Here is a 24,398-nt window from a genome sequence, read left to right on the forward strand (position 1 = left end):
TTTTGCTAGGTAGGCTGTCACCAGTGTCCCCATGCCAAGGTCACTGAACAGCCCAGAAAACTGCCCGAACACTTGTTTGCAGTCTTTTTGCTACTGGTCCGTCAGCTCGGGAGACAGTGCAACTCCCTCCACTGACCCATCTTGCACACTGTGGGAGAGGAGGTCTGGTAGTGGCTCAGTTTCCTCTTCTCCTCTTTCACCTGTCATCATCAGCATGGTCGTGGTGGGGTTTCAACCTATTGACAAGTAGGACCCTGTGAGGGCTCTAAGGGGTGTTAAAAGTCTACCAGATAGGTAAATTCACCGTGCCTCTCTAAGATTGGATCGGGCCCAGTCCACTTATCCTGGAGAGCCCTAGGAGCCACAGTCTCTAACACCCACATCAATTGTCCTGGTTTGTACTCAGGCATAGTAGCCTTCTGGTCATACCAGAGCTTTAAGGGCTCTTGGCTGGCCTCCATATCCCTGCTTGCTTTGTACATGTATTCCACCATGTGAGATCTCAGGCCTAGCACATAGTTCAGCACATTGTCCTTGGCTTCCTTGAGAGGCTTTTTCCAGGACTCTTTCACCAGACATAATGGGACTCTTAAAGGGTGGTGAAATATCTATTCAAAGGGGCTAAAGCCAATCCCTTTTTGTGGGACCTCCCTGTAGGCAAGCCGTAGGCATGGTTTGTCAGACAAACCATTGATCATGTCCTTTAGGGCCTTATTGAACATTTCCACCATACCATTGGTCTGGGGATAATATGGGGTGATGAACTTGTAGGTGACACCACATTCTTCCCACATCTCCTTCTGAAAGCTGGACACGAAATGTGTGCCCCTATCAGAAATAATCTTCTTTGAGAAACCCATTCTGGTGAACACACCAGGAAGGGCCCTAGCCACTGAAGGATCAGTGACTGTCCTGAGGGGATTTGCCTCCTGGTATCTTGTGGCATGGTCCACTACCACCAAGATATGTCTGTTCCCTGATGCAGTTGGTGAGTCTAGGGGAAGTCTTGCTTGTGGCTTAACAGATTACAAAGAAGCTACAGAACTCCTTTACTTTGGCAGACATGTTGGGCCAATAGAAATGGTTGACCAATTGGTTCTAAGTCTTATTCTGACCCAAATGACCGGCCAAGGGGTAGTCATGACTTAGGGTGAGGAAGACTTCTCTGTACTTTTGGGGGACCACCAGCCTCATGGTGGCTCCCTTTTTGAGGTCCGTGACTTCAGTATATAGAAGTCCATCCTCCACGTAGACTCTGGGGAATCCACTGACAGTACCCTTCTCATGCCTAGAAGTGGTCTGCCTCAGGCCCTTAAGAGTAGGGCACTCTCTCTGTCCCTAGCAAAATGTCTCTCAGGTGGGTCCACCAACTTCTATCAATTCTGCCAAGTCGGACAGATAGATCTTGCAGGGGTTGAGTTCCACTCTCAGATGTCAGATCCTCTGTCTCAGGGTTAGATCCCTCCAGCACCTCTGGAGGTCTCTGGGGTTGGCTCACCAGACCCAGTGCCCTTTCTTTCTTTTGTCATTGGAGGCTTGGCCCTTTATTCCAGAGTCCAAGTGTCCAGCCTCTCCCTGCTGAGCAATCTGTGACCTGGTCACAGCATATACCTTCTCAGGGAGCTCCAGCATCCTTGCTTGGGGCAATCACTCCACCCCTGACCAGACAGACGCTTCAAGATCATTTCACAGTAGGCAGTCCACTGGGAGTGTAAGAGACACAACTATTTAGGGTCTGTCAAACCTCCCCATTCTAAACTTACCATTGCCAGTGAATGGAGTTTGGTTTTGCTGTCTGCATAGGTTACCTGATGATACACACCAGGTATGATCTGCTCTGGAGAAACCAGCTTCTCTTTGACCATAGTCACACTTGCTCCTGTATCTCTCAGAGCCTCAACGTAGGTTCCATTGATTTGAGGCCTCTCCCTGTACCTCTCCTTGCTGGAAGGCAAGGGGGCCAGAGTTGCAATTTCCACCCCACCCAGGGACACCGAGGATGTCTCCTTTAATCCCTTCCCCATCTCTGGGACAATCTCCACCCCCACACCTACATTAGCAATCCCTTTGGACTGCCCACCAATGCGGGGCTTCTTTGAGCAGACAGCATCTCCTCTTTTGTGTTCTGTCTGATAACAGTCAAAACACTGGCCTGCCTTCATCAGGTCACATAATCTTGCTCCCTTTGTAGGATCAAAGTTCTTTCCTAGATACCCCTTCCTCTTGAAAATTGCATGGCTTGGGTCCCTCCCTCCTGTGTGCAGGTTTTTGTGGGCCTTGCAAAGACTCTTTCTGTTTTTGACCTTCTTTCCCCTGGACTTTCACCTGGGAGGGGACCTGTCCTCCTTTCTTTTGGCCACCTCCCTGGTGTTGATTAGAAACCCAGGTTCTCACCCGCTCATCAGCTGCCCCCCCTTTGGGACGAGACTACGTTGAGTCCAGTAGAAACTGGTGTAATTTCTCTTGTACACAATAAGTAAGTCTGTGCTCCTTAAGAATTAAACTATGCAGCTCCTCATAAGTATTCACTTGGTTACCCTGAATCCGGCCCACTAGTGCCTTCACAAAGATATCTACAAAGTCTACCCAAGACTGTGTGCTCACCTTCTGGGTGTCCCTGAACTTCACCCTGTGCTGTTCTGGAGTAAGACCAAATTTCTGGACTAAATATTGCTTCATGTGGGAGTAATATTTTACCTCATCCTTGTAGAGTCAAGAGTCTATCCCTCCCAGCTACTGGGATCAGTTCCCACTAGAGGAAACCCCAATACTTAGAGTGGACCTCTTCCATCTGCAGGGCCCTCTCAAATGCAGTCAGCCATTTGTCAATATCATCTCCCTCAGTGTACAAGGGCACTATTCCCTTGGGAAGCCTGGTATTAAAACCACCACCTCTGAGCATCTCAGTACTTTCTTTTTCGCTGTTGCTGCCGCCATTTCTTCTCGCTTCTTCCCTTGCCCACTTCTTCTTCTTCTTCTCCAGCTCTAGCTTCTTCTTCTCTATAGCTAGGGCTTCCAACTGAGCCTGAAGCTTTCTCTTTTCAAGGGACAGTTTTGGTTCCTCTATGGGGAAGTCTCTCCTCCCTCCATTAGCTGAAAGTGTGTATCTAGTTCTGGATGAAATAGATGAGGTGTCATCATCCACATCCAGGAGGTGGTTGGAGGGGTCACCATTCCCTTCTTTCTCCGGAGCTGTCTGTGTCCAGGCCTTAGGGTGCTAATCAACTCTGGTTTCCTGAACTTGTTGCTATTAGTTAGCCCCTTAGACCTGCACTGAACCCTAAGCTTAGCCTCTTTGAGGTTGTTCAGTTTAGCCAGATCCATCTCCAGGGTATCCATAGTTTTGGTCACACAATCTTTACAATCAGAAATAGAACACATTTGGAAAAGTCAAAAGAATGGATTAAAAATAACTTTTAGTCCAAATTCCAAAAATCTAAAATGTTGTTCTATGTGCGATTTAGTGGATTTTTAAAGATCTAACCTACTTTCCTCTATGGAGCAGCGGAATGATTCTTGTCGACGGTTTGGTCACTTTATGGAGATTTTTTGAAAAGTTGCTAAAAGTTTCTCCAAACCTCTGGAACCTCTTCCTGAAGTTGCTCTTGAGGGTTAAAAGTGTCCAAAACAGAAATCCAAGGGTATAGAAGCTCTGAGATAGTCCTTGGAAATTTAGACTACAATTCCCACAATGCACCTGGTCAATTCCTTAAAAGTCCACTGGATGTACTCCAGGTTGGGGACTGCTATTGGAACTTGGTGCAATGATGCTCTGTTAACCTGTTGCTTCAGGGGGTCCACTTCTTAGTCCTTTTAAAAGCAAGTCCTTAGATCTGTTGTTTCAGTGTGCAACAGAGGCAGTCCTTCACAGTGCAGTCCTTTGAGTTGCAGACCAGGGTTCCGGCAGGGCAGTCCTCCTTCTTCTTGTGGCTTCAGGCAGCAGATCTAAGTTGCAATGCAATATATTCATTTGTTCAGTGGTCTAGGGGGACAGGCAGGGGTGCACTCCTGTCCAATGATATGCAGGGGGGTACTGAAAAGCATGACAGCTTCCTCTAAAGTTTAGCATATTCTGGTCCCGCAAAGCACTGCACTTCAAAAATCCAAGATGGAGAACCCCCTCCAGCAGAGTAAGGCCAGGCTATACCAACCTACTGGCATGGCTCATTTCCATTAACACCCCCCCTCCAGGCCATCAACAAATATAATTCTTAAGCCTGCCATCTATCTGGTTGGTACAGAGTGAGGGGGTAAGCCTGACTGACATTCCTGTCTGTCATGTGCTATTTGAAGCCCAGTTTGATTTACCCAGCCCCCTTTCTGGCCTGTACTCTGCAGCTTTATTGCTTCCCTCACCAGATAAACGCCACTTTAAGCAGGCTACTTATCACCTCATAAAACCAGTCTGTTTAATCCTTTTAAGGCTGACCAATCTGGAAAGGTCACTAGCAGGCTGGATTCTGGCTCACAGAAAATAAAGTATTTTCTGTATTAGTTATGATAAACCCAACAGAGGCAAATTGTTAGATTTATCATTCCCAAACTCTTGAGTCCTTGAATGATACATTCAACTCCTTCCTAGCAATATTTATGCTTTATATGAAATATTCCAATGTTTTCCTATGGAGCTAAGTGTCTACAATGGGGAAGAATTAAACAGGTAGCCCCCAAGGCATATAAAACACCTTTTATAATGTCTCCGCTTATAGTTATATGGCACCACACCCCTAGGGGCACCTAGTCGAGACCTTAGGGGTGACCTATATGTAAGAATAAGGTAGATTATCACTTTGGAAGTACCCTTAATTCCAAAGTCGTATTTGCACACATTTTACTTTTTAAAGACAGTCTGCAAGGCAGGGCTGCCTTTATAAATGACAGAAGGTAAACCAACAGTCAACACACTCCAGTGCAGGATATCTGCTGGGTAGTTAAACCTCCCTGTCTTATTATATACTAGTGACTTATGGGCTATTTGAATCACCCTTGACCTATTATATTCTAAGAACTTACAGGAGTTTTTCTTTGCCAATTGTAACTGTACCACATTACAATATACCTTTTGATCTGAGCACTGGCCCTGAGCCTGGTTAGCAGAACCCAGGGCATAGTCAGTGCCAGTTACCACCAGTATCAGTCAGAAAAGTGGGGGTGAACATGCTAAAAGAATGCCTTTCTTACATATACTTTCTGTCAACCAAGTTTAAATTGTAATAATAGTCCAAGTTTGATTCCCACTCTACTTGATCTTCCAGAATATGTCTTTGAAACAAGAATGTCTCTCTGCAAAGTCTTATAATACAATATAGTTCATCCAACCACAAACCCCACAAAGTGAAGGTGCAGGCTGCAGCAGGAATAATAGCTTGATTGCATAGAAAAGATGCTGTGAAACACAAGGAAAATATTGCCTGTCAATCCAAGATGGTAACCTCCACCTCCAAGCCTCGTGAGAAATCAGAATAGTCCACTTGGCTGTTTCTTTAACCAAGTCCTTCCCTGAAGCATATTATACAATGCTTGCATTGTGACCAATCACTGCGCTCTGCCCATCTCTTCACCATGCTCTATCTGGGTGCACACTACTCTGTGCTCCACCGCAGCACATCACTATGCTATTCCATTTTGCACATAATCCAGTTGCCACATTGCACATCATTCTGTATTGAGACGCATCACCCTACACCCCATCTTGCACATCATCCTGCGCTCTCCTGAGACATAATCTCCTTGTGCACTAGCAGTGCATAGTAATGTGTTAGTGTTTGCATGGGTAACTGTTGGCCTGTTGTTTTGTGAGAGTAAGGTGCCTGTATATGTTATGGTCCCTGTGCAGACCTGTATGCCCCAGGTGCATAGGTATCCTAGCATTTTCCATTGTTTTGTTTGGAAGCACTGTGAAAAAGTCATATGTTTCTTTTTGGTCTCCCTTAACCCCATTTCCACATCTTAAATTGTTTGATAATGAAGACATGCCAAGATGGAGAGCAAGGGACATTGTGGGACCTGCACATCATCTAATTGTACAATAAGTAGATTTTTGCCTCTGTGCTTTGCTCCCTTCTATGATGCCACTCGGATACCCACGGTGAAAAACCTCTTCATGCCTCATATTTACTCGTACACAAGACCTTGTTGTCAAGAGTCTGCTTTATTATACATCAAAGCAAGGCAATGATATAAACAACAGAACTAAAGAGGCATTCACAGCAGGAGCATCACAGGCATTAGTCTCTATTGTATAATACATGAAAGGACAACCAAACACAGAGAGTCTGAATGAAACCTGTGGTATTTGAATCTGCCCCCGTTCACGTTATTTCAGGGTCTTCTCCAATTAATAATGCAATAGATCAAAGATGCTCTTGTTAAGCTTTAAACCTCTGAATGGAAGTCAAGAGATGACGCTAATGAATGACGCCGTTGAGTCCATCTGCTCCATCAAAGCAAGAACAATGTCAAAAGCATGGCGTGCTCCTTTCATCCACTTTTGTGCATGAACCACAGGTACATTTCTGTTGCAACGTTTTGAAGGGAAGTCACATGTTAAGGCTACATGTATGGATTAGCAAAATAGGCCTATGTGTGTGTGTGTGTGTGTGTGTGTGTGTGTGTGTGTGTGTATGTAGTACACATTCATTAAAGCAAACCGATGTACATAAAATAGAAATTAACAGTTTTAATAATGCACATTCATTCATTCAAGCAGATTTACACCCCCAGGGTCATATATTTATTAATTCCTTCATTCTTTTAATTGTTTTACTTGTTTTCTGCCAGGTAGTGCATATATGCTAAATCTAGATGCAGAGCCTAAATCAGAGCAGTCCAGCAATCCTCAGTACTACTCCTTGAGCGCTGGAGCATCACTCAGTGCTCGTCAGCTCAACCACCTCAAGGAGTCCTTAATAAACAAAAAAAGCGCTGAATCAGATGCATTCTGGTAAATGCAGTGTATGGTAACACTTAGGGCCAGATGTAGCAAAGCTTTAGCGAGTCGAAAACGGCGAAAATCGCCATTTGCGAGTCGCTAAAGCCACCTTGCTATGTAGAAATGCATTTTGCGAGTCAGAACCGACTCGCAAAATGCATTTCCGACTCGCAAATAGGAAGGGCTGTTCCCTTCCTATTTGCGACTCACAATGCGATGCAATTCCGCGGTCGCAAATGGACTCGCAGTTACCATCCACTTGAAGTGGATGGTAACCCAGTCGCAAACGGGAAGGGGTCCCCATGGGACCCCTCCCCCTTTGTGTCTGCTTCAAAAATAATTTTCCAGAGCAGGCAGTGGTCCAATGGACCACTACGTGCCCTGAAAAATACAGAAACTAAGGCCCATATTTATACTTTTTGACGCAAAACTGCGCTAACGCAGTTTTGCGTCAAAAAAATTAGCGCTGGCTAACGCCATTCTGAAGCGCCATGCGGGCGCCGTATTTAATCAATGACGTTAGCCGGCGTTAGCCGCCGGCGCTGCCTGGTGTGCGTGGAAAAAAACGACGTACACCAGGCAGCGCCGGCGTAGGGGGATATGGGGCTTGGGCGTCAAGAAATGGGGCAAGTCAGGTTGAGGCAAATTTTTCGCCTCAACCCGATTTGCGCCATTTTTTTTCACTCCCAACCCCCATAGAAATTACTCCTGTCTTAGCAAAGACAGGAGTCATGCCCCCTTGCCCAATGGCCATGCACAAATCAGGCCCCCCTATGCCACAAAAAAAAACAAAAAAAAACACTTACCTGTACTTACCTTAATGTCCCTGGGATGGGTCCCTCCAGCCTTGGGTGTCCTCCTGGGGTGGGCAAGGGTGACAGGGGGGGTCCCTGGGGGCATGGGAGGGCACCTCTGGGCTCCTTCAGAGCCCACAGGTCCCTTAACGCCTGCCTTTTGCAGGCGCTAAAAAACGGCTCAAAAGCGGGCGTACGTCATTTTTTTTGACCCGCCCACTCCCGGGCGTGAATTTTGCCGGGAGTATAAATCCGACGCACATGCCTCGGAGTCGATTTTTTAGACGCGAACGCCTACCTTGCATCTCATTAACGCAAAGTAGATGTCCACGCTAAAAAATTACGCAAACTCCATGGACTTTGGCGCTAGACGCGTCTAACGCCAAAGTATAAATATGGAGTTAGTTTTGCGTCGAAATTGCGTAAAAAAAAACCGACGCAATTCCGGCGCAAACGGAGTATAAATATGCCCCTAAAGGTTTCGGTTTATTTTTCAAAGTGCAGCTCGTTTTCCTTTAAGGAAAACGGGTTGCACTTTGAAAAAAAAAAACTGCTTTATTTAAAAGCAGTCACGGACATGGAGGTCTGCTGACTACAGCAGGCCACCATCTCCATGAGTGCCCTGAATCGTTATGGGGTCGCAAATTGCGACCCACCTCATTAATATTAATGAGGTGGGTCTTTGCGACCCCATAGCGACTCGCAGACGGTGTCTGAGACACCGTTCTGCATAGCAAATTGCGAATTGCAACTCGCAATTTGCCACCTACCTACATCTGGCCCTTACTTCGATTAAACAATCTTTTGTTTTCCCCATGGTTGGTGCAGCCAGTGCTGAGTATCTGTAGACATAAACTCCTATTTCAAGCTAGTTGTCCTTTACTAGTAGAGAATAAAACCTACAGTCGGAGCTAACTTTTGACATGGTCGAGCTGGGCCCAGGGAACCAATCATCAGAGGGGCAAAATGAACTGTCTGCATAAAGGTTCCTGCAAAGAGTGAAGCCCCTCCAGTGATTCTGTTTGAAGTGTTTTTAATAGTTGTTAACATGCTGCGGTCACTGTTTTTAGCCCTATCACCCCACTTCTGTGACCTCCCATTTGTCTCACCCCTGGCTGCCACACATCATCACCCCCACCCGTCCCCAACAAACAACTTAGAAACACTGTAAGGGAGCTAGTTTAGGTGAGCTGGGTGAGGTGTGGCTATGTGAATTCAGAGGCAAGTTGCTACCTTGATGTAGCCAGCCTTGGGCTGACCTGTAGAAACAGCCTGCTGCCTCATTGTATTCACCTACAGTAGCGCGGGTGGCACAGGGCGCTATTAGAGCAAGGGCCTGCTCTGCATACAGTGATGGTGATAAGTGGGAATATCTTTCACTCATTAACAAGGAAAAAGTAACTAAATGCAATACATCATTGATTTTGCACAAGCACCTGTTGAAAACTTTAGTAGATTTGGTATCTAGTGTTAAGCCTAAATTACAAGGATGGAATACTTAATGAGATCAAAATAGAGGTGGAGAAAGAAAACGTCTCTCGGCACTTAGGGCCTGATTTAGAGTTTAGCAGACTGGTTACTCCATCACAAATGTGACGGATATCTTGTCCACTGTATTGCAATTCCAATAGGATATAATGGATCGTAATAGGGTGGAAGGGATGTCCGCCACATTTGTGATGGAGTAATTCCATCAGCCAAACTCTAAATCAGGCCCTTCGGGCCAGATTTATAATAACATTGTGGTGCATCAGATGTGATGCACCATTTTTCTTGTGGCCCTCTGGGCCCCCCTAACAACACCTTGTGTGCGCCATATTTACAATATGGCACACCATAGCATACATTAGAACAATAGCATCAAAATTTATGACGCTATTTTGGTACATTTTGCAGGATTAGTGCCATAAATTGTGGTGCTAATCCTGCTAAGTAAAGGATGCCCACTGAAAGTAATGGTGTAGTGAAATGTTGTAAATTTTACCAGTGCCACTGCACCATTTTTATGGGCCTCCTTGTGGGGGATCACCCTCATTCTATTCATTATGCCTGGTGCAGGCATAATGTTGTGGAAGGGGTTACTCCTTAACGGCAGATTAGTGTGTAAAAATGAAGCTAGTGTGGTGCTAAAAGGTCTTGTAATTCTGGTCCTCAGTCTTTAAGGCTGGCCAAAAAATCAAATGTTAAATATGTAGTTGAATATTTTCACTCATGTATTTAGTTAAAGAGAAGGGTCATAATTCAACATCAAATCATCCATCCACCATTTTTTTAAACTGTGTTACCATTAAAACTCCACACAAAACTGGTGAGCTATCATTCTTTGACTTTGCCATATTCAGTCAGCAAGTGGATTGATATTCTGTCTCTTATCATGCCATAGTCTCTATACAATGGCCCCCTCAGATTGAGGAAGATCTACAAGAATTTATTGAGGAAGCCCTTTCGTATGTGTTGGAAATAGGGTTATTGTTTGAAGGTTGTTAAGTAGGGTTACTGGTTGTGGGTGTTAAATCCCACCCAACCAGCAATCAGCAACCACAATCTCTGTCAAGGTGAAAAACAAGCACACCACAAATTAACCTGTGCTCGATCCTCGGGTAGATTGGCACAAAAGCAATCAGGCTTAACTTAGTGGCAATGTGTAATTTACCAATTTACCAACACCTGTGGTTATCTGATCCCATTGCAACAGGACAAAGTCACAAGTTCAGGTCAACCACAGTGGAGTGCAGGCCAGATACAGGGATCAAGTTAGGCCCTCTAAACAAAGTACCTTAAATCAAGGTTTGCAGATGCCACCTTGAGGATGTGTTGTGCAGCAGCTGTTCTGAGGAAAGCTGTAGGGCTATGATGCAGAGTACTTCACTGTTAGAAATGGGGTTTTCGGTTGGCAGTCAGGTTACCATCTGTCCAAGCAAGAACCCTCACTCTAGTCAGGGTAAGTCACACACAATCCAAATTATCCTGTGCCTACCCTCTGGTAGCTTGGCAGTGAGCAGTCATGCTTAACTTAGAAGGCAATGTGTAAAGTATTTCTGCAGTAAATCATACAATACCACAATATAACACCACAAAAATACACCACACAGTGTTTAGAAAAATATATAATATTTATCTGGATAATGCATGTCAAAACGATTACAGATGAAACAAGCAAATGTAGGGATATCACTGAGAGTGATATCAAGTGTCTTTATAATTGAAAGATTACTGTAAAGGCAATAAAAAGTGTCTTAAGTTCTCCTAGAAACAACAAGAGCCTCTTGCAGGGCAAAGTACCTGGTTTGTATTGAAAAATACTCGCAAGGGACCGCAGAGGAGGAGATGCGTGGAAAACGGTGAGTGTGTGTCAGTTTCACCCCTTCATACACGGACTTGTGTTGTTATTTTCACGTGAAAAAGTTGTTGCATCGATTTCCGGCACGCAGACGTGGATCCTCTTCGGGTTGCGTGGTTTTCAGACACCCGGGGGACGATACGTGGAATCCTGGGCTTGCGGATTGAAGTTACGGGGGCTGCATCGATTCCAATAGGCGATGCATGGAATTTTCATCTGCTGCGTCGATTCCTCTCAGGAAGTCGGGTGTCATTGTTCTGAGTAAGCTTGTGTCGATCCAGTAGGGCTGTGCATCGAAGTTCCGGTCGCGTCGCTGGCGCTGAGTCGATCTTCTGTCGCGAAGTGGGGCTGCGTCGTTCCGGACTTGCCGTGCTGTGAATTTTTCACTGCGAGCAGGCTGTGCATCATTCTTGGTAGGCGGTGCATCGAATTTTCGCCGCACGGGGATTTCAGCTGCAGGAGAGAAGTCTTTTTGGTCCTGAGACTTCAGGGAACAGGAGGCATGCTCTATCCAAGCCCTTGGAGAGCACTTCTGCGGCAAAGCAAGTGAGCAGCAAGACAACAGGGTAACAGCAAGGCAGCAGTCCTCTTCAGAAAGCAGTCAGGTGAGTCCTTTAGGCAGCCAGGCAGTTCTTCTTGTCAGGGTGCAGGCTCTGGTTTAGGTATCTTCTCCAGGAAGTATCTGAGTTGGTAGAGCAGACGCCCTGTTTTTATACCCAAATTTGCCTTTGAAGTGGGGGAGACTTCAAAGAGTGGCTTAAAAGTGCACCAGCTCCCCTTTCAGTTCAATCCTGTCTGCCAGGGTCCCAGTAGGGGGTGTGGCAGTCCTTTGTGTGAGAGCAGGCCCTCCACCCTCCCACCCCAGGAAGACCCATTCAAAATGCAGATGTATGCAAGTGCGGCTGAGTATCCTGTATTTGGGGTGTGTCTGAGTGAATGCACAGGGACCTGTCAACTAAACCCAGCAAGATGTGGATTGTAAGGCACAGAAAGATTTAAGTGCAGAGAAATGCTCACTTTCTAAAAGTGGCAGTTCTAAAATAGTAATATTAAATCCAACTTCACCAGTCAGCAGGATTTTGTATTACCATTCTGGCCATACTAAATATGACCTTCCTACTCCTTTCAGATCAGCAGCTACCACTCAAACAATGTATGAGGGCAGCCCCAATGTGCCTATGAAGGGAGCAGGCCTCACAGTAGTGTAAAAACTAATTTAGGGGTTTTACACTACCAGGACATGTAAACTACACAGGTACCTGTCCTGCCTTTTACCTACACAGAACCCTGCCCTTAGGTTACCTAGGGCACACCTTAAGGGTTACTTATATTTAGAACAAAGGGAGTTTTAGGTTTGGCAAGTACTTTTAAATGCCAAGTCGAATTGGCAGTGAAACTTTACACACCGGCCTTCCAATGGCAGGCCTGAGACAAGGTTAAGGGGCTACTTAAGTGGATGGCACAATCATTTCTGCAGGCCCACTAGTGGCTTTTAATCTACAGGCCCTTGGCACATATAGTGCACTCTACTAGGAACTTATAAGTTAATTAAATAGGCCAATTGGGTGTGATCCAATGTTACCATGTTTAAAGGGAGAGAGCATATGCACTTTAGCACTGGTTAGCAGTGGTAAAGTTTGCAGAGTCTAAAAGCCAGCAAAAACAGTATCTCAAAAGGTGAAGGAGGCAGGCAAAAGGTTAGGGGTGACCACCCTAAGGCTGTCAAGTCTAACAAACTAGATTACCAAAATTCAATTTTTTCATGGTCTGCAGTACCCAAACTTAGCCTAACATACCCACAAAAAAGGAGTGGGCAATGCATTTCTTGCATTAAAGTCTAAAAACCCAATGTCTGCTGTCTGAAGAATTTGGAGACAATGATCTTTGGGAGAGTTGCCCCAAAGTGCACCATGTGTCCATTGTTACATGATTAGCCTTAAACTTTGATATATCAACTATTAGATACATTATTTTCTTTAGCTGTAGGAGTCCAATAGCCCCCCTCAAACAATTCTGAAGACTATAAAGAGACATAGGCCCTCATTACAACCCTGGTGGTAAATCCCACTGACCGCCGTGCTGACGGCTGCCAACATACCGTGTCCGCGGTGGAAATCCACAGCGGGTATTATGACACACACTGAGAATTCCGCTACTATACAGAGACCCACACAAGTCCGCCACCCAAAGGTCAGTGATAAACTGGCGATAGCAAAACCCACACTGTTACACCAACAGGAATTCGCCCAAAGTATCATGACCCACAAATCAACGCGGCGGTCTTTCAACCGCGGTAATCCATTGGCGGTACACACCACCGTGCTCAAAATACACCTACACTTACAAAACTACACCACATTGGACAATTCAAACTACACACACCTAACACACATACACACACCACACCCACACACCCACACCACTATAAAACACACACCCACATTACCCACAACCCCTTACACCAAAAAGTTTTGAAGAAGCAGAGAAAGAGAAAAGCAAAGACCATACCAACATCCAGAGGCACACAACACCATCACTCATACACCTTTCACACACATCACACACACCCCAACACATCACCCCACACATCAGATCAACTATCACCTCACACATCACTCACACCACATCATGGCACCTCAAAGACATCCTAGGTTTTCTGAGGAGGACTCCGGGTCATGGTGGAGGAAATCGTCCTGGTAGAGCCACAGCTATTGGTATCACAGGTGCAGCAGACATCCACTGCAAGGAAGATGGAGCTATGGCGGAGAATTGTCAACATGGTCAATGCAGTGGGACAGCATCCAAGAACACGGGATGACATCAGGAAGGGGTGGAACGACTTGCGGGGGAAGGTGCGTTCCGTGGTATCAAGACACCAGGTAGCCGCACTGAGGACTGGCGGTGGACCCCCACCTCCTCCCCCACAACTAGCAACATGGAAGGAGCAAGTCTTGACAATAATGTATCCTGACCTCATAGGAGTAGCAGGAAGACTGGACTCTGGTAAGTCATATCTTTACTATTATATCCCCCCACCCTACCTGCATGCCATCACATACTCCCACCCTCACCCTCACTCCCATGACTCCACCATCTCCCACACACCCCACCATCACACCCCAGAACTCCCACAACCAAGCCCTGCATGCCACAACAACGCATGGACAGCCATCACAGACATGCATGGACACCCATCTCCAAAGCATGTCCAATAGAGAGACTCACCCAGAGCAGACAATCACCACTCACACAAGGGCCAAGACGATAGTGCAAGCACAGTAATAGAGGAAAACACACCCATTGCACAAGATAGCACACACAGATAAAATAACAATGTATTTACATACCAATAGGACCCCTACCCAACGTCACTGGGCAGGAAGTGCCAGCCATATCCAGTTCCCCCACAGAAGAGGCCCACACTGACAACAGCATCTCTGCACCCCTGGATCCAGATGACCAGCCTGGCCCATCAGGGACCTCTGGTCAGTCGGTTCCGCTGCCACAGTCCCAAGCCACCACAGAACCTCCCCCCTCAGGAAACACCACCACAGCACCCACCCAGCGGGCCCATGCCACGGTCCCCAGGACATGTCAATCAGCAGTGTGTCCACCACTACAGGGACCCCAGGCAACCCCACTAACACAGGACTACAAGGGACCTGGAGTCAGTGGGCACACGGTTCAGGGGACAGAGGCAAAGGACAACAAGGAAACTGGGAGGACTGCTGTGCGACAGGGGGAGGACAGGCCCAGGGAACCGACCCTCCATGTGGCACTCTCAAACATCATTGGAGCATACCATCATTCCCAGGAGACCATGAGCATGGTACTGGCCCAGTTTCATGAGACCCAGTGGCTGCAGGAGGGACACTACATGGGGATCAGGCAAGACCTCACCAACATCTACACCATCCTGGTCACCATAGCAGGGGTGCTGGCTGACATAGGCAAGACAATGAGGGAGGCATTGGCACAAAAAAGGGTCCCTGAGACTAGCCAAATCGAGGGCAGCCCTCCACCTCCACCGGCGCTAGTGGACAGGAGGCCCCGCCACAGGACCAACAGGCCACCAGCACCCCACCCCCTGCAGAAGGAGAACCAGCCCGCGATCGGTCCCTGCGATCCAGGCAGAAGACAGAGAACATTGCCAAGACCCCAGCCAGGAAATAGGACCCTCTTGATAGTCATCCTACTGTCCCACTCTGTTACCCTGTCCACCTTGAACTGCCACTGCTCCACTTTCTATGCCCCCTTGGACAATGCACCTGTGATGCTATGAGACTGGACTCTACCATGGACCTTCCTCCACCATCACCCCAGCCCCTTGCACATACCCCTATACTTATTGGCACCTAAATAAATACCCTTGAAACAAATACCAATCTAGAGTCAGTCTGATGATTCACAAATGTATTATTACAACATCACCAACAAATATCAATGTAAACGTTCATTTGCTCATACCAATGTATGACAGTTGTTGGGCAGCAGTACATATAGCAGAAGGCAGAATGAGGTACCCAGATATGAAAAATTGAAAGCCAAAGTGAACTGTCAGTGTCCATAGACAGAGGTGAAGAGGCTGACTTATACAATGTCCTACAGTATTCGGAAATGTGAGGAGCAGTAACAGTCTCTTACCTCTGTGTCACTGGAAGTACTGCATGATGATGTTCGTTTGGTTGTCAATATCTTCTTCCTCTGCCTCCTTTTTCTCACTGTCCACAGGCTCCACGGTTGCCACAAGACCATCATCAGGCCCATCCTCCTGTAGAAAAGGCACCTGGTGTCGCAATGCCAGGTTGTGCAAAATGGAGCATGCCACAATTATCTGGCAAACCTTCTTCGGGGAGTAGTATAGGGAGCCACCTGTTAGATGGAGGCACCAGAATCTGGCCTTCAGGAAGCCAAACGTCCTCTCGATAATCCACCTAGTTCGCCCATGTGCCTCATTGTAGCGTTCCTCTGCCCTTGTCCTTGAATTCCTCACTGGGGTCAGTAGCCATGAGAGGTTGGGGTAATCAGAGTCACCTGCAAATGTCAAGGGGTAACTGTTAGACACACCCTAACCCTTAGGGACTACCCATACCGAGACACCTACTCATACTGCATGGGGACCTTGGGCTCACCTATTAGCCACACATGGTGCCTTTGGAGTTGGCCCATCACATAAGGGATACTGCTGTTCCTCAAAATATAGGCGTCATGCACAGAGCCAGGATACTTGGCATTCACATGAGAGATGTACTGGTCAGCCAACCACACCATCTGCACATTCACCGAATGAAAGCTTTTCCAATTTCTGTACACTTGTTCATTTCTGTGGGAGGGGACAAATGCCACATGTGTACCATCAATGACACCAATGATGTTGGGGATATCTCCCAGGGCTTAAAAGTCAGATTTCACTGTGGGCAAATCCTCCACCTGGGAAACACGATGTAGCTGCGCCTGTGTTTCAGCAGGGCAGACAACACTCTGGTCAACACGTTAGAAAACATTGTCTGAGACATCCCAGATACCATGGCCACTGTAGTTTGAAAGGAGCCACTTGCCTGGAAATGGAGCACTGACAGGACCTGACTACTGGGGGTATTCCTGTGGGATGGCGGATAGCTGGCATCAGGTTTGGCTCCAATTGGGCACACAGGTCTTGGATTGTGGCACGATCAAGTCTGTAGGTGATAATGATGTGTCTGTCGTCCATTGTTGACAGGTCCACCAGGGGTCTGTACACCGGAGGATGACGCCATCTCATCATCTGCCCCTGCGGATGTGCCCTATGGAGGAGAATGGTGAGCAGAGGGTCATGTACCACATAGGTTGCACAAGTGTGTTTGCAGTAATGTGAGTAAACCCATTTGTGGCGTAGTTTGTCCGTATATCTGCCAAATTGTGCTGTGACGCAGTTAAGTGCCATGCCATGTGCCCCTCTGAAATGGCGGCTGCTTGACTTGTGACGGGGGACAAGGGGAAATGAGGTAACTGCGCTGGTGTTGTGAAAAGTAGCGGTAGGCGGTCGAAAACAGCTGCGCAATTCAGCATTGGTTATCATTGGGCCCTATGGGGTCCAGGAGCCAATGGCGATGTACGCCGGCAGTGACACTACGCACCGCCGCGGACGTGACCACCATTTTCTATCTGTTCACTCACTTGATACCTGACCTTCAACAGGAGAGGACCTACACTGTAAGTGCTGCTGTGAGCTGACTCTGGAAGCGACAATGGCTACAGTGTCTGGGGAAAGGGCCCCTGCCTTCACTGCAGAGGAGTTGGACAAACTGGTGGATGGGGTCTTCCCCCAGTACATGCTACTTTACGGTCCTCCAGACAAACAGGTGAGTACACTGTGAGCATGATGCGTGGGCAATGCCTGTTTGGAGTGGTGTGGATGGAAGATACATGTGGGGGGGGCTGAGGCCTGCACGTGAGGATGGTGAGTGTATGTACATCAGGGCATGGGAGGGAACTGGTGGGCAATGAATCTGATGGTCCGGATGGGTGAGTAATTTCCTTTCCTCCTGTACCTTTCTTCTAGGTCAGCGCCCACCAGAAGAAGGGTATTTGGCGTGCCATCGCCAAGGAAGTGCGGACCCTGGGGGTCTATCATAGACGGAACACCCACTGCCACAAAAGATGGGAGGACTTGCGCCACTGGAGCAAGAAGACTGCGGAGGCCCAGCTGGGGCTGGCCTCCCAACGTGGAAGGGATGCCCGTCGCACCATGACCTTACTGATGTTACGGATCCTGGCGGTGGCATATCCGGAGTTGGATGGGCGCTTGAGGCCAACACAAGCAGCCACAAGGGGGTGAGTACAGTGTCATTAAGCTGACTCTGCACGCTTTACGAAGTGTCTAGGTGGGGGATGTGGGCTGTGGGTTCCCCTAGGCCAGGGCGAAATTGGTAGGGTAGGTCCCTTGTTGGGCAGGCTCTGACGCACTCCAACCCCAATATTTGTAGGCAGGCTCCTGTGGGTTCCAGGTGGGCAGCAAATGGTGTTAGGCATTGTACCCCATGGACTGGTGAATTTCATACTAACTGCTTGCATGGCCTAGTGCATAGGACTGCTCCCTGTGTGTTGTGTCCGCCAACGGTAGTGGTGTTGCTGGCATTGACCATGTGTGTTTTCTGTCTTCCCCCCGTTCTTGTTTTGTCACCCTGTCCTTGTGTGCATTAGCATCATCTGGTGAAGGAACAGAGGCATCGCCGACGGAGGGAGCTGCATCCCACATGGCCCTGGAGGGTGAATCCACAGAGGGTGAAGGCACCAGTGGGACGCACGGCGAGGGTGAGCTCCACGATGGGGACTGGAGGGGAGACCAGCGACAGCGACTTCTCCTCTGATGGAAGCTCCTTGGCGGTGGCAGACACCTCTGTGCCCACCCCAACAACAGGTATAGCCGCCACCCCCTGTACCAGCACCGCCCTCCCAGCAGCCCCTCAGCGTGTTTCCCGGGCTCACTCACCCAGGAGGGTGGGCATCTCCTTTGCCCCAGGCCCTGCCCCAGTCAGCCCTGCTGCCCTCTCTGTAGAGGCTATTGACCTCCTGAGATCCCTCACTGTTGGGCAGTCATCCATTCTGAATGCCATCCATGGTGTGGGGAGGCATTTGCAGCAAACAAATGCATATCTGTAGGGCATTCATTCTGGCGTGGCGGCCCAACAGAGAGCATTTCAGCCTCAGCACTGATGGCAGCCATTGTCCCTGTGTCCAGCCTCCCCCCTCCAACTTCCACTACCCAGACCCAATCCCCTCTACCTCCGCCTATTCCAAGCACACCATCAGACCAGCATGCACAAACATCAACACACAAAAGTGGCTCAGGCAAACATAAGCACCACACATCCCACAGGCACTCACACAAGCACCATACCCATGCACACATACCAACATACACTTCCTCCACTGAGTCCCCCTTCTCCACATCCTCCACCTCCCTCCCAGTCTCGTCTCCACTCACACCTGCATGCACCACATCATCAGCCACTACCTCCATCACCAGTACGTCCATCACCACACACCACTCACGTGCAATCACCACCCCCACTACCATTCACACGTCCCCTGTGTCCTCTCCCAGTGTGTCTGTAAGCCCTTCTCCCAAAGTACACAAACGCAGGCACACACCCACTCAACAGCCATCCACCTCACAACAGCCTCCAACCCATGCACCTTCACCCAAACTTAGCAGCCGTACACCTCCTACAACCACTACCTCTTCCTCCACTCCCACACCCCCTCCATCTTCACATCCCAGTGTGTCAAAAAATTGTTTCCTAGCTAACTTTAACCTCTTCTCTACACCTCCCCCCGTCATTTCCCTAGGACCAGGATGTCTAGATCACAGCCCAGCACCTCAGCCACCAAATCTGCATCTCCTGTTGTCCCTGCTACTCCAGTACGGTCTAAGGGGGCACCCGTCAGAGCTGCCAGTGTGCCACCAACAGGAAAGAAGGACCACCCTATTCCACCACCTGCAAAGGTCAAAAAGGGGCCAGCTTCCAGCAGGGGACAGTCACACCACCCACCTAGCAAGGCCTCGCCCAAACACCGAGTGGACAGTGCCAAGGTCCCTGCAGCGACTGTCAAGATGTGGAAGGGCCACAAGCCAAAGAGCACATCTCCTCTGGGCACGATGTCTTCTGATGAGGGGCTGGTGACCACCATATCATCAGGGATGGCAGCCACATGCACCACAGTCACCACCGCTGCTCCAACTGCCACCTGCACTGCCGCTGCCACAACGTCAGTCTGCAGCATCCTCTCCAAGGATCAGCCATCCGAGGCTGCCGGAGATGGTATGGTTTCTCCATCCACCACAATAGTCACTTGCACCACAGTCAGCACTGGCAGCATCTCCGCCGCAGATACTGCCACCTGCACCACCATCAGCCCTGCCATGTCCATAGCCGATGCCACTCTGTCGGACATCAGCCCCATCCCCAGTGTGCAGCCGTCAGAGTCTGCAGGTGACGTCCTGGACCCTGGACACGTGAATTGAGACACCACCTCCAGCACTGACATGAACCAGCAATTGGCAGCCTAAGTCACAGCAGGATGGTGTGTGGCTCTGCCTCCATGGAGTATCATGCTTCCTGTTCCAGGTACATCGCGTGGCTAAGACACCCTGGTGAGACAAAGTGAACTGCCACACCCGGGCTCAAAACTCCCTCCAGAACCAGTGGAGAAGGGCATCCACTCACCCAGTCCTTGGCAGGATGAAGCACTCTGGGCACAAAGCCCCCTCCAGAACCAGTGGAGAAAGGCATCTACTCACACAGTCCTTGGCAGGATGAAGCACTCTGGGCACAAAGCCCCCTCCAGAACCAGTGGAGAAAGGCATCCATTTGAGAGACTGTGGCTTTGCACTCCCCAGGACCAAGCAGTGGGCAGTGAACCCACTTGAGAGACTTGTGAGACTGTGGCTTTACACTCCCCAGGACCAGGCAGTGGGCATGAAGCCCCCTCGAGGAGCAGTGGCGTCGTACCATCATCCCGCTGAGGTGCCTCCCCTCCCCTTCCCCCTGAGGTGCCTGTTTTTTTTTCAACCTGATGCCCTTGCAGTGTTTTCTCCGTTTTGAGGCAGGTGTCATGTGTGGGCTTCGCCCATGCTTTTTGGGACCACTGGTCCACAGATATTTCATGGGACAGTGTACCGACTTGTGTACTTGCTGTAAATATTTGTGTATACTGATTATTTGCTGTTCTGTTGATCTATCTGATTGTTCCAATATTATACTAGTTAAACTCATTTCGTTTGGTCCTTGCGTTCTTCCAGGGGGTGACGGGGTGTATCTGTGATGTTATTGGATGTGTGTGTGTGTACGTTGTTGTGGGTGGAGGTGTTGCATGCCGCGTGTGTGTGCGTCACTCTCTTTTCCCTCCTTCCCTCCCCTGTGTGCAGTACTCACCGTCGTCGTTGCCGCCGCCGCCTTCTTTCCACTTCGTGGTCTATTACTAGATACAGCAACATTGGTAGGATCTGTAATTCGGGCTCCATGGCGCCCTGGTTCTTCGTGGAATCTCAAGAGGTGAGTGGGTCCCCTTCGTTGTTCAGTTTCTGCCGTGCTTTTGATGGCGTTGGAACCGCCCCGGAAAAGATGGCGGATTGGTGCCTTGTAATAGTGTGGGCGGTACACTGTCTTCCGCCTGTCTGTTGGCAGTTACCACCGCGGTATTTGTTGCTACTGCCGTGGCAGTCGGAGTGTTAAAGTGGCTGTCTGTGTTGGCAGTTTCCTCCAGGGTCGTGATCCCATTTTTTTTTACCGCCGGCCTGTTGGTGGTATTACCTCCACTTTAACACCGACCGCCAGGGTTGTAATGAGGGACATAATTCCTCAACTCTCAGGCCATCCTGAACAGGGAGTAAAACATCTCCCCACACCCAAGCCCTTAGTCCACTCTCTGGGAACAATAAATTCCTTGCCACAGGAGAGTCATTAACAGTCATGTGAGATTGAACACTGGCTGTGAATTCTCCTCCAGACTTGTAAGTTCCAGTTAGTTTTGTGTTTTTTATTTAAATCCACTTTTGGGGCTTCTCCTTTACTGCATTGTCAATATTTGAGTCCTGCTTTTTATTGTGGCTATGGACTACTAGCTTGACACAGCCTTGTGTGCTTCATTCAAAGCATTAGTGTTTTTTTTTTTTTTTTTAAATTTTCAAACTTCGCCCTCTACTGGCACAGATGTCTGTCCACAGACCACTTGCACAACTTCTCAGAATTAATAAATAGAGAGTAGATGTGACAGCTATACAAGCAAATTATAAATCTTAAAATGTGGTTTTAGACTGTATGTAGGTCTGCCACTGTATGCTGAAGAATGCTGCAATGTAACTTTCGAATGGCACATGGGATCATAACCACTTTGCAGTGTACAGGAAACACAGACAGAATAAGTCACGAGAGAACTAGGATTCCATTTACCAATTACTCTTCAAAAAGTTTTGGGATGTAAAATTATACTCTCATGACTTCAGCTACAGTACATTCACCTGTTATACATGTGTTTGTTTGGAGGTCCTAACACCTCACATTTTATAATTGCTCTGTTCCCCAACAGTCAGATCAGACACTCTCACATATGGCACAGGTGGAAAAGGACAGACATATGGCCCCTTGTCCTGGGCTTGGCATGTAACAATATGTGACTGACTAATGTCTGTCTTCAGCACTTGGTTCCTGGTCTGTGAGAGCTAAGGGCCAGATTGAAAGAAAAGTGGTGCAGCGTGGAGCTGTGCCAAAATTGGCAGTGCTGCGCTGCATCACTTTAGAAACACTGGGATGCGCTAAATTTAGCTGCCAGAGCCAACGCAGGCATCCTTGCACCATAGTGCAAGGATGTCTGTGTTGAGAGGTGTGATTGTTTATGTGCAGAAATGTGTCCCTTCCTGCACATAAACAATCACTAATGGCGCTTTGTCACTTTTGTGTGTGCTGCACAATGCAACACACACAGAAGTGACAAAGCATCATTTTCAAATGATTGTTTATGTGCAGGAAGGGACACCTTACCGCACATAAACAATAATTTCTGGCATTTAGCTCTTTCTATCCGTGCTGCATAATGTATTTCTCCTCGTTGTGCCCTGCTAATGCCACACCTGGGGTTAGCGTTAGATTTTGGTGCTGCCTCAGGTTTGTGAGATTTCATAAATCTGAGGCAGAGTCAAAATGCAATGAGTGTTGCTGTTTCCGCGTCTGACCTTAATAAGTAAACTTACAAGGGGACGCGAATAGGTCGATGAACCTTTTTACTCGCAATTCAGATGTTCTTACCATAGATCCAGTACATAATCAATCATTAATACAAAATAATTAATAATCATTAATAATCAATAAATCAATGGAGTCAGTAATTGTCACTAGTAAAAGTTTAGAATGTTTGCAAGAATTAAAAGTGTTGCAGAATAATGATGACAGGGAGGAAGAAAGTTCATGGAGCAATATGCAAGTGCAAAGACAAAATGAATTGTGGGTTTCCAAAGAGGGTCAGTTGGTTTTGCCAAATAGCCTGTTGTCTCAAATAGCCAGATACTATCATGGTCAAGCACATATTGGGAGGGATGCAGTGATTTGTTTGTTCAAAAATGATTGGTTCAACCCAAAGTTCAGACAAATTGCTGAAGCAGTTTGTCACCGATGCGTCATTTGCCAACAGCTAAATGCAGGGAAAGAGACAGTGGTTAATTTGAGCCACATTGGAAGAACTGGAGCTCCATTCAGCCCAATTCAAATGGATTTTATTGAGATGCCTGTGTGTGGAGGTTTGAGATATGTGTTGGTGATTGTATACATCTTTAGTCACTGGACTGAAGAGTACCCTACACGAAGAAATGATAGTCTTTCAGTAGCAAAACTACTGCTTAGGGAACTGATACTGCCTTTCGGATTTCCGATCTCTTTAGAATCAGATAGGGGAAGTCACTTCAACAATGAAATAATTAAATTACTGTGTGGAGCATTGAACATTGAGCAGAAGTTGCCTTGTAGTTATCGCCCTGAAGCATCAGGACTGGTGGAACAGATCAATGGTACATTGAAGTCAAGAGTTGCAAAGATGTGTACATCCACAAATTTGAAATGGCCTGATGCATTGCCTTTAGTATTGATGTCAGTGAGAAACACACATGGCAGGAAGACAGGATTGTCACCACATGAGATCCTCATGGGCAGAGCAATAAGGTTACCAGCGGTACCAGCAAATGCACTTGTCAACATTACAGATGATATGGTGTTGGATTGCTGCAAAGGTCTGGTTGACGTGGTCCCCTCTTTTTCTCAGCAGGTGGAAGCCACCACACAACCACCGATTACATGACCCAGGGCACAACCTGGGAGCTGGGGACTGGGTTGTCATTCAAAAGCACATGAGAAAGACGTGTTTGGAGCCTCATTGGAAGGGACCATACTAGGCAGTTTTGACAACTACCACAGCTGTGAAGTGTGTTGGAATTCCAAAGTGGATTCATGCAAGTCACACAAAGAAAGTGGCATGTCCACTGGATCATGAAGAAATGTTGTTGAGAGTTGCGACAACAGTGAGACAAGTCTCAGGGCCGGAAGGAGAACGAAGGGGAACTGAGACCGGATCTGAGCTTGTTGAGGACGGTTCAGTCACTCTTGTGAGAGACGAGGAAGGAGACCTACAGGAGGGTGATGGAGAGCCTATCTCAATTGAAGTAGCAGGGGAGCCTAGTCAGAGGAGGGTTTTCCCAGAAGCAGACGATCTTGAGAGACAAAAAGAGCAATTGCCACACCCAGAAGGGGAAGGAGTTGAGGTGGATCAAAGTCATTGTGATCTGACTCCTCCTGAACCAGTTGCA

This window comes from Pleurodeles waltl, chromosome 3_1, assembly GCF_031143425.1.
Source record: "Pleurodeles waltl isolate 20211129_DDA chromosome 3_1, aPleWal1.hap1.20221129, whole genome shotgun sequence".
In the NCBI taxonomy this organism is placed as follows: Eukaryota; Metazoa; Chordata; class Amphibia; order Caudata; family Salamandridae; genus Pleurodeles; species Pleurodeles waltl.